At 48.6% G+C, this 11100-nt stretch overlaps 2 pseudogenes; both read right to left on the bottom strand.

Annotated features, from left to right (window-relative positions):
* Positions 1-709: 709 nt before the first annotated feature.
* On the bottom strand, positions 710-5791 carry LOC139000575 (protein fem-1 homolog C-like; annotated as a pseudogene).
* A 3437-nt stretch (positions 5792-9228) lies between these two features.
* Positions 9229-10799, bottom strand: LOC139000457 (nuclear prelamin A recognition factor pseudogene; annotated as a pseudogene).
* Between the last annotated feature and the right edge of the window lie 301 nt (positions 10800-11100).

Raw genomic sequence — 11100 nt, 5'->3', positions numbered from 1 at the left:
ACATAATAACTTCATTGGATTAGAGAAAGAAATCTCAGGTGTGGAAGAAAAAAAAAGCTCGGTAGCTAACCAATAGCTCAAAAAATTACCATGCTACAAGAGTACTTTCATAAAATGAACTTTGTAACAAACTTAACAGTGTTTTGAGTTGAAGTTGATCAACTGTTGCATAGAAAATATGCTAATATACAACAGTCAAGTTTAAGCCGGTGCGTAACGAATCCATAAAGTTTGTTCATAAAGTTTATGGGTACATAAGGGGGATGGAGAAATGATAAGTAGAAATGGTTAGAAAAAATATAAAGTGAAAATGGGAGAAGCTTGGAAAAAACAAGCAGAAAAGAAAGACATTTAGTTGTATAAAATTCACCAACCAGAAGGGTATAAAGATACCACTTAAGAATGGTTAACTCTGTCCCAAATACCCAACAGCAAACAAAACCAGAATGAATAAGCCTTTGGCAGACAATTTTCAAAATTTGAATTATGACATTACATTTTTCAATAATTCACAAACAATATATTATATGGTATATTTATAGTAAATACTGGGAAACCAATCCTATAAATTTAATGCTTATAATGTTTTAGCCAATGCGAGCACGATGATATCAAGCTAAATGAATGCTAATGTTATCGCAAGAGTGCTCATTTATGAAACAACTGTTAATAATTCATGTTTTAACAGTGCCAAAATAGAGTCAAATGATCATCTGTGAAGTGAAACAAAGGTCTCTAGCTTTTCTGGGATATGCCCCTTATAATATACTAGAGGCCTGGTGCACAAAAATTTATGCACTTGCGGGGTTCCCTCAGCCCGGCCTATGCCCTCTTGCAGTCTGGGACCCCTCGGGGGATAAACACCTGCTGGCTTAGGCTTCCTAGGGGATCGGGCCCAAGCTGACAGTCAGACATCCCTCTGGCAGCCCTCAGGGGATGTCCACTTGCCAGCAGGGAGCAGGCCTAAGCTGCAGTCTGACATCCTTAGCGCTGCTGAGGAGGCGGGAGAGGCTCCCACCACCACTGTTGTACTGGCAGCTGTCAGCCTGGCTTGTGGCTGAGCAGAGCTCCCCCTATGGGAGCACACTGACCACCAGGGGGCAGCTCCTGCATTGACCTTCTGCCCCCTGGTGGTCAGTGTGTGTCATAGTGACCAGTCATTCCCAGTCATTCTGATCTTAGGGTCAGTTTGCATATTACCCTTTTATTATATAGAACTAGAGGCCCGGTGCACAAAAATTTGTGCACTCAGTGGTCCCTCAGCCCAGCCTGTGCCCTCTCGCAGTCTGGGACCCCTCAGGGGATGTCCACCTGCTGGCTTAGGCCTGCTCCCCGGGGGATTGTGCCTTAGCTGGCAGTGATACATCCCTTGGGGGATGTCCACTTGCCAGCAGGCCTAAGCTGCAGTTGAACATCCACAGAGCTGCTGAGGAGGCAGGAGAGGCTCCCACCATCGCCGCTGTGATGCCGTCAGCCTGGCTTGTGGCTGAGCAGAGCTCCCCCTGTGGGAGTGCACTGACTGCCAGGGGGCAGCTCCTGCATTGAGCATCTGCCCCCTGGTGGTCAGTGTGTGTCATAGTGACCAGTCATTCCCAGTTGTTCTGCTGTTAGGGTCAATTTACACATTACCGCCCTAATGGGTTTGGCTCAGTGGGTAGAGCATTGGCCTGCGGACTGAAGGGTCCCAGGTTCGATTCCCGTCAAGGGCATGTACTCTGGTTGCCCACACATCCCCAGTAGGGTGTGTGCAGGAGACAGCTGATCGAAGTTTCGCTCTCATCGATGTTTCTAACTCTCTATCCCGCTCCCTTCCTCTCTGTAAAAAATCAATAAAATATATTTGGAAAAAAAAATTGCATGTGCACATTACCCTTTTATTATATAGGATAGAAGCCTGGTGCATGGGTGGGAGCCAGCTGGTTTGCCCTGAAGGGTGTCCCGGATCAGGGTGGGCAGGGGACCCCCAGCTTCCTACGATCGCCCACACCACCCCTGCTCATGATTGCTGGCTCTGCCCATGCTCAGGCCTAACACCTCTGGCCAAGGCATTAGGCCTGGGCAAGGGACCAACAGCACCCCACTATAGCCAACTCAGCCCCTGCTCCCTGCGATTGACGGCTCCACCCTAATGCCTCTCACCCGGGCATTAGGCCTGGGCAGGGGACCCATAGCTCTCCAAGGGACCTCCTGCTCCACCCCTTCCCAGGCCTAACGCCTGTGGCCAAGGCATTAGGCCTGGGCAGGGGACCCCAAGCTCCCACCATCAGCGACTCTGCCCCTGGTCCCCATGATCGCTGGCACCGCCCCTGCCCAGGCCTAATGCCTCTGGCCGAGGCATTAGGCCTGATCAGGGGACCCTCCCAGCTGCAGCCGCCCCTGCCCGGATGCAGCCGCCCCAGATCATGGGCTCCACCCCTGCCCAGGACTAACGCCTCTGGCCCAGGCATTAGGCCCGGGCAGCGAGGACCCCCAGCTACAACCAACCCCCCCAATCGTGGGTTCTGCACCTGCCCGGGCCTTAAGCCTCTGGCCAAGGTGTTAGGCCCAGGCAGGGGATCCCCGCAGCTGCAGCCACCCCTGCCTGGCTGCTGCCGCCCCTGATCGTGGGCTCCACCCCTGCCTGAGCCTTACGCCTCTGGCTGAGGCATAAGGCCCGGGCAGCAGGGACCCCCAGCTGCAGCCTCCCCTGCCTGGGCCTAACGTCTCTGGCTGAGGCATTAGACCTGGGTAGGGGACCCCCGCAGCTGCAGCCGCCCCCCTGAACATGAGCTCCGCCCCTGCCCGGGCCTAACGCCTCTGGCCAAGGTGTTAGGCCCGGGCAGCGGGGACCCCCAGCTGCAGCCTCCCCTGCTGCAGCCACCCCTGCCCGGCTGCAGCTGCCCCCCAATCCTGGGCTCTGCCCCTGCCCGGGGCCTAATGCCTCTGGCTGAGGTGTTAGGCCCCGGCAGGGGACCCCCGCAGCTGCAGCCGCCCCCCGATTGTGGGCTCTGCCCCTGCCCTGCTCCCATCGCTGGCTCCACCCGTACTTCCTGCTATCACTGGCCAGTGCGGCAGAGGCACAGGATTCTCTGATCATGGCTGGGCCACCTTTGCCTTGCCCCCGGCTCTTAGCTACCCCCTGGGTTTCCGATCACTGTCAGTGCCAGGGGGCTTCTTCCGTGCTTTCCCTTTTGCCTCCCTGCATTGTGCCTACATATGCAAATTAACCGCCATCTTTGTTGGCAGTTAACCGCCATCTTGGCTGGTGATTAATTTGCATATCTCGCTAATTAGCCATGAAAAGGGTAGCGATCATACGCTAATTACCATGTTTCTCTTTTATTAGTGTAGATAGAGGTCTGGTCCATGGATGGGGGCCAGCTGGTTTGCCCTCAAGGGTGTCCCTGATCAGGGTGGGGGTCCCCACTGGGGTGCCTGGCCAGCCTGGGTGAGGGGCTGATGGCTGTTTGCAGGATGGCCACACCCCCTTCAGGGTGGGGGTCCCCACTGGGGTGCCTGGCCAGCCTGGGTGAGGGGCTGATGGCTGTTTGCAGGATGGCCACACCCCCTTTAGGGTGGGGGGGGTCCACTGGGGTGCCTGGCCAGTCTGGGTGAGGGGCTGAGGACCTTTTTCAGGTGATGGAAGCTCCTTTTATTCTGGGATTTATTTACCTTGTATAATTGAAACTTTGTAGCCTTGAGAGGAGCTTAGAGCCTGCCAGGGTGGGCGGGAGGGAAGCCTCCTGCTCACTCCAGTTCTGTGGCCACGGCCAGCTGAAAGCAGGTATCTGGGGTTTATTTACCTTCTATAATCAAAACTTTGTTGCTTTGAGTGGATCTCAGAGCCACCGCGGCAGGCAAGAAGCTTGGCTATCTTCATCATTGGGGCAACCAAACCTCCTGCTTGCTCCAGCTTGGTTGGGCCACCATCTTGGTTGGGTTAATTTGCATATAGTCGCTCTGATTGGCTGGTGGGCGTGGCTTAAGGCATAGCAAAGGTACGGTCAATTTTCATGTTTGTCTTTTATTAGTGTAGATTCTATGATTCACTATGACACAACCAGCAAGACACTGCAATGTGGTATGATTTATGGACTGGATCACATTTTTAGCTATTTCTTCCTCATCCAAAAAGTCACTAGGAGTTTGTTTGTGTGAGTTTGTGGCATCAAAATGTGCACCTGATTTGATAAGGAGATTCATGATGTCTGGATGGTTGTTCAGAGCAGCAATATGTAGGGGACTGTTGATGTTCACATCAGCACCACATTCTATCTGTATGGCAGTAACTTGCAGAGATAGAAATTTGCAAACAGGATACTGCCCTACATGTTTAGTATTCTTGTCCACAGCCAGATGAAGAGGGCTGAAGTTATTCTTTCCCCTTGGATGCAGCTTAAGAAATCTGTATATAGTCTGCTTTTTGAAGTAGTCCTGTTCTAGAGTACAAGGAACTTTTTCTAACAAGTAAATTAAGTGCAAAATGATGGAAAGAGCCTTATTTAACTGTAAGGGGTCAGCTGGACACTGAGTCAGTTTGATAGCTTGCTCTATTTCAAGGACACTTTTGCACAATATGCCCATAAGATTATCAAATGTAACAGTGGTACCAAGCAGGCCTTTAGCCCTATCCTGTAGCATAAAGGAAAGTTCTACAAAAGATAATAAGCTGCTGGTGGTCATTGGGCTTAATGGGTCCAAATTGTTCTGTTGCATATCCAAAGCATACTTCCATAGGTTGATGCATCATTTGAAATTTCAAGAGTCTGAATAGACAGCGCCTCTATACTTAATAGAGTAAGGGGTATCAGGATGAGAAGGACCAAGAATACATTCTCTAATTAATATTGCCTGCATTCTCCTCTCATCGGGATCAGCAATAAGACCTTCTAGCTCTTCTGAACTTTTTACCTCCTTGGCATAATCATAAGCCATTATTAGTGTCTGAAGTACTTGTTTGCTAATTATATTAGTCCTATCACTGTACCTTATGTTCATTGTCTTTTTCCAGTATTTTAAAGCCCCAAGTAGGTCTCTTGTTTTGTCTACAAATGTAGCTCCCAGAAGCTTTAAAGCATTGATCCTCTCTGTTTTGCTAGTCTGTGCATGTTGAGTCACAAAATCCACAATATTTGTGTGACCAGTCACACTTGCTGAGAGAAGGGGAGTCATTCCATAACCATCCTTTTCCATCTTGGCACAATACATTAGAAGCATCTTCATGATGTCCAAACTTCCAGATTCTGCACAATCATGCAATTCAGTATTACCTTTAACACTCTTTCTATTAACATCTGCTCCCTTTTCAAGTAAATAACTGCGCAATCTCTTTGTGTCCTTTGTAACATGAAATCATCAAGCATGTATGCCCATGCCGGTTTGACACTTCCAAATCAGCTTTGTGTTCTACAAGGTACTTCACTATTTCCAAATGGCCATTGAAATAGGCAGCTCTTAGAGGAGTTGAACTGATCAAAGTTGTGTTGTTCACAGATGCTCCATTTAACAAAGACTGAACCACCTTCAGATGTCCTGCTGAAGAAGCAGCCTACAAAAGCGGAACCCCCTCAATGGTTTCACCATTCAAATTGACCAAGCTCCCTATTTCTATGGAGGCACTGCACTGCTCCAGGAGGAATTCCACCATGTCAAGGTGCCCATACCTGGCCGCCATCAAGAGTGTCATGGCCCCATTCGTTTTCTCAGAGATCAAGAAGGAAATCTCCTCTTTGGATTTGATTGCCAACAACTTGGTGAGGAGTTGGAGTTTGCCATTGTGAGCTGTGTTAAATATGGCTGTCTTTAGATCCATTTATGCCTAGGTGAGAGGCTGTGCTTTTATTTATCCTTCAATGCAAACCTCCAGCTCAAGTCTATCAACACAGGCACGAGTCATAGGAACCAAAGTTTACTTTTAAACACAGAACCCCAAGACTGATATAAAAAAAGGGGGGCAGTATGTTCTGTCCTGTTGCCTTCTGACATCTGACAACCAGAGCAACAAACTGCCCTAGCTAGTCCTTCCAGCTGCCCCCTTCTCCAGCAGCCTCCTTCAAATGGAAACCATTGTCCTGGCTGCCACCTATGCTGCCTAGCTCCACCTGCAGCTGCTCAGTTCCTCCATGCTCATGCCCCACAGGAATGAGTGTGCCGCTTGCCCTTCCCCACCATGCAGAGCTGCCTTCCACCCTCCCTGTCTGCACAGGCTATAGTGGCTGCAGTGACTGCCACGGCGGATCTCATTATGTGATTTTTGTCTCTCAATTTGTTTCTGTGATCTATCATGTTTATTAGTTTGTGGATATTGTAGCATCCTTGCATCCCTGGAATAAATCCCACTTGGTCATGGTGTATGAGCTTTCTAATGTATTGCTGAATTTGATTTGCTATAATTTGGGTTTTGGGATTAGTGTAATGCTGGCTTCATAGAAAAAGCTTGGAAGTCTGCCTTCCTCCTGAATTTTTTGGAATAGTCTTAGGATAGTTTCTAGTTCTTTGAATGCTTGGTAGAACTCCTCTGTAAAGCTGTCTGAAATAGGGCTTTTGATTGCTGGAATATTTTTGATCCCTGCTTCAATTAATTAAGTAGTTATTGGCCTATTCAGGTTTATAAATTCTTCCTTTTTGAGTTTTGGGAGCTTGTACTTTTCTAAGAATATATCCATTTCGTCTAGGTCAGTGGTCGGCAAACCACGGCTCATGAGCCACATGTGGCTCTTTGGCCCCTTGAGTGTGGCTCTTCCACAAAATATCACATGCTGGCACACACGTACAGTGCTATTGAAACTTTGTGTCCCATGTGCAGAAGTCAGTTTTCAGCCTGGGTGAGTCTATTTTGAAGAAGTGGCCTTAGAAGAAGTGGTTGGTGGAGTGACGGGAGACTCGGTGCAGGTGGGCCGTGGGATATGCAGCGGGGGAGATACAACTTCACCATCCCATTGGCAGCCATCTTACATTTCTAAAATTATTATTAATAGGTATTTATTTATTGCCATTTTAATTCTGTATGTCTAGGTTTCTCTCTATATTTATTCTTCTCATTACAGCAGTCCCTTTAGCCTTTCTTGTAATGCTGGATTGGTGGTGATGTACTTCATTAGCCTTCTTTTAGTGGGTCGGGGGAGCTCTGGGAAGCTCTTTATTTGACTATCTATTTTGAATGATAACCTTGCTGGACATAGCAATCTTGGTTTCACACCCTTGCTTTCCATTACCTTAAGTACTTCATGCCATTTCCTATGGCTTGTAGAGTTTCTGATGAGAATTCAGGTGTCAGCCTATGGGAACTCCTATGTAGATAACAGATTGCTTTTCTCTTGCTGCCTTTAAGATTCTTTGTCTTTAATTTTTTGCATTTTAATTATTATATGTCTGGGTGTGGATCTGTTTGGATTCTTCTTGCTTGGGGATCTCTTTGCCTCAAGTACTTGTATGATTTCTGCCATTATTTCTTCAAACATGTTTTCTATCCATTTCTGCCTCTTCTGGCACACCTATTATTCAAATATTGCTTTGGTTCATCTTGTTCCACAGCTCCCTTAAGCTGTCCTGTTTTTTAATGTTTTTTTTTTTTTTCTTTTTGGTTCTCCGATTGCATAAATTTCTCAACCCTGCCTTCTAATTCATTGATTTGGTCCTCAGCTTCCCCTAATCTGCTGTGTATTTATTCCAGTGTGTTCTTTATTTGTGCTATTGTCATTTCCTACTATTCCTTTTTCATAGCTACTATATCTTTTCTCATGCTGTTGAGCATCTTTACCATTATTATCCTTTAGTCTGTTTCAGATAAATTCCTTATGTCCATTTTATTTATCTCTTTTATGGAGAGTTTGTGCACTGGAGGGGGCTGGTCCCTCAGCCCAGTCTGCACCCTCTTGCAGTCCAGGACCCCTCAGGGGATGTCCGCCTAAACCAACAGTTGAAAATCCCTCTCATAGTCCGGGACTCCTTGTTCCTTACTGCCCACCTGCTCACTGCTCCTCACCACTCAGTTAGCTGCTCCTTAGTGCTGCCATAGAGGCAGGAGAGACTCCCACTGTTGTGGAGTGCGAGCAACAGAATGACCAGAACTCCAGACTGATTAAAATTTAGAGAGCCTTTATTGTCTGGCCAGTGTCCACTCCTCCACTTGGGAAGCCCAATGGGAAGCGGCCCCAACCATCTGCAGAGTCCAATATTTAAAGGGGACAACTGCATTTGTGTTCAGGTTCCCATAGCAAGCAAAGCCAAGTTACAAAAGCTAATTGTGTAGTTTTAGCCAAGCTATTCATCATCCTCCTGTTATTCATTTCTGGGTAACTTAAAGGTCAGGACTATTCTTAATTTTGATCTGTTTGTTCTTTGTAGGCCATTGCTCAGGTGTGTTGATCTGTTTGTTCTTTGTGGGCCGGTGCTCAGGTGTGTGAGCTCAGTTCCTAGAAACTTTGCACATGCAGTCAAGCTGCTGAGGTGGCTAGGTAATTAAGCAGGCCTAAAAGTTTTCCTACTCTGTAACACTGCCACTGCCACTGTGCATACCAGCCATGAGCCCTATCTTTCTGTGTAGTTGTCTGTGGGCCAACTGCTCTCTTCATTCTCACTTAAAGTGAGCAGAATGTGAGGGTACAGTACACTGTTGTGGAATGCAGAGGGCTTCCCGGAGCTGAGGGGAGTGGCTGGGTCCACAGTGTGAGAAGTAGACACAAAGTATGCTATCTCACCCAATTATGGGGTGGGCTGGCCTTCATCTCCCTGACCCCACTTAGGGAGAGACCGAGCAGGGTGTCTGCCTCTCCATTCTCTATTCTTCCATCTGTGACACCTGTGACCCTTGCCAGGTCTCTTCCAAAGTAAGTTCAGCTCAATCTCTGAATGTATAAGGCATGGGGGCAGGAGCGGGGGGGGGGGGGGGGGGGGGGGTGGTTCCACTCCACTGCACCCTGATTCCCAACAAAAGGACCTAGTCGACAGGACGTGATCTCAGGAAGGTAGCCACAGCTGCAGAACATAGATCTGTTTCAAGAAAAGTTGGGAATGCAGACTTTGATATGAGCCCCAAAAGGTGGCAGTTTATTCACATTGTGGCAAAGACACCTTCAAGAGTAACGTAAGTGGGTAAAATCAGGGCCAAACCAGGCCCTTTCCTTATCCAATCTCTCTGAGGCACGTGGACAGAACTAAGTCTCAGCTTTTTGCAGGACACTTCCAGGGTTCTTTTTTAGTCTAAAGGACAGTAGTTTGTCTCCATTATTGCTCTTTGGGATTTTTTCATCATCGGGTAAAAGGATATGTACATTGGGGCAATTCTCTTGAGATACAATATCCCAGTTGCACCAATGTGGTGACAACAGTGCCCCTCAGAGGGAGGGAGCTGGCAGATGAGGAGCAGGGAATTCTGAAAACCAAAGCGATGACAGAGATGCTAAGCCTTTCCTTCACGTGTCTGACACCCCTCCTTAGGCCGCCTGCAGGCCAGGTGTCTGCTGGACCTTTACTGCTTGATGTCCTGGCAGGCTGCCCATGGTCCTGGTAGGCAGTGTGCATGACTGCCTGGGTCATGGGGGAGTCATCCCAGCCACTCTTGGTACAGATCCTGCACATGGGCGCTGTTCTCCAGGGGCCACACCACGATGGCAGCGTAGATGCCTTCCATCAGCCACAGCAGTGCCCTCTGCATGCCATTCATCTGACTGGGCTTTGCCTCTGCAACTTAGGGCATGCCAGCACAGGCTAGGACCCCACAAAGTAGCAGGAGAACTTGCCCCTCTACAGCTTCAGGACCACTTCTGGATGTTCCAAAAGTCATAAGCAGTCTCAAAGCATAGCAAAACCTCTCTGTCCCTCTCAAGAGTGACCTCCTGGAAGTCATTGTTCCTAAGGGTGTGGTAGGTGAGCACTCCCGAGTCCTCGTTGAACAGATCCTTAGTCATGTGACTGAAGATGTGCACCAGGTACCCGTTGGAGCTGGCACCCTCATGGAGCCTCACCTCTTTCTCCTTCATGTCTCTAAACAGTGTGTCTGTGGCAGCATCATTTGAGGTGAGGTCACACTGCTCCATTATTTAAACAATTTCACCTGAGGTTAACACACAGATAGCACCCTGGGAACTATGTAAAGCTGTGGGAACATCTTCTCAAAGGGCCTCCAGTTTCTTGTCATAATACAAGATTACAATGATGTGGAAAATCTTGTCTGGGGACAGTTTCTGCCATCTGGTGAAGTAATCCTTCACCAGAGAGCCCATGATCTGCTGGGGAGACTTGGCCATTCAGAAGTGGGGGTTATGGGGTGACCTAGCACATGTTCTATATATGAGTCCCAGCCAGGGCAGGCAGAGGTCAGCATGGGTAGCCAGGGCTCTTCCTTACGGTGCTGGCAGTACTGACACACAGATTCCTGCTGACTCTCCAGAATGCTGAAGTCCGCAGCTATCTTCATGTCAAAGACAGTGAGCCCCAAGGCTTTTGAGGAAGCTGCAGAGCCTTCTGGATGCATCAGTGACACTGAGGCTAAATTTAGCAGGGAAGTAAGGCAGAGACTGAGGACACACGAGCATTGCCAGCACCTTGTGCTGTGAGGTATCACATTTCTTACTAAGGTTCAGAACACAGAAGAAGTCCTTGGTGTTCTGTTGAGAATCTTGGACTCCTTTCTCTGTGGTCACACAACTGTCACACGCCAGGCAGTCACTCAGAAATATCCTGGCATTGGCCAACTTATGGAATTCTCCCTTCTCTGTGTTCTCCTGAGCTGGACCATGGACGTTGACTGCAGCATTCTCTTGGTCATTGGTTTTTGTTTCTTTACTACATTCCTTCCCTGTGTAGTGATCACACTTCATCTGGAGCGGGGCAGGTGGGGGCTGGCTTGAGTAACCTGGAGGAAGCACAGAGAGAGCAGTCAGTCACCATTTGTCACCCGTGGCACTGCTGGCAGTATCCTTTCTTCCTTGTGGAGCATCTAGGGAGGAGAAGCAGCTGCAGTGCCCGAGGCCGAGTTCCAGAAGGCTGGAAGCGCTGTTGGGGTCTTGCAGGAGGCACTGGTCCATTGGTGCCTGGCCTGTCCTCTGGAGATTGAACCTACAGGACTACGAAGAAAGCCAGTCCCCAGGTCTGCCCCACCTTCACCATCAATTGATTGGA

Source organism: Myotis yumanensis, unplaced genomic scaffold (genome assembly GCF_028538775.1).
Source record: "Myotis yumanensis isolate MYYU_CA2020_CCGP unplaced genomic scaffold, mMyoYum1.0.hap1 SCAF_24, whole genome shotgun sequence".
NCBI classification, from domain to species: Eukaryota; Metazoa; Chordata; class Mammalia; order Chiroptera; family Vespertilionidae; genus Myotis; species Myotis yumanensis.
Note: the sequence above shows the minus strand (reverse complement) of the source record. Positions and strands in the feature narration are given on the sequence as shown.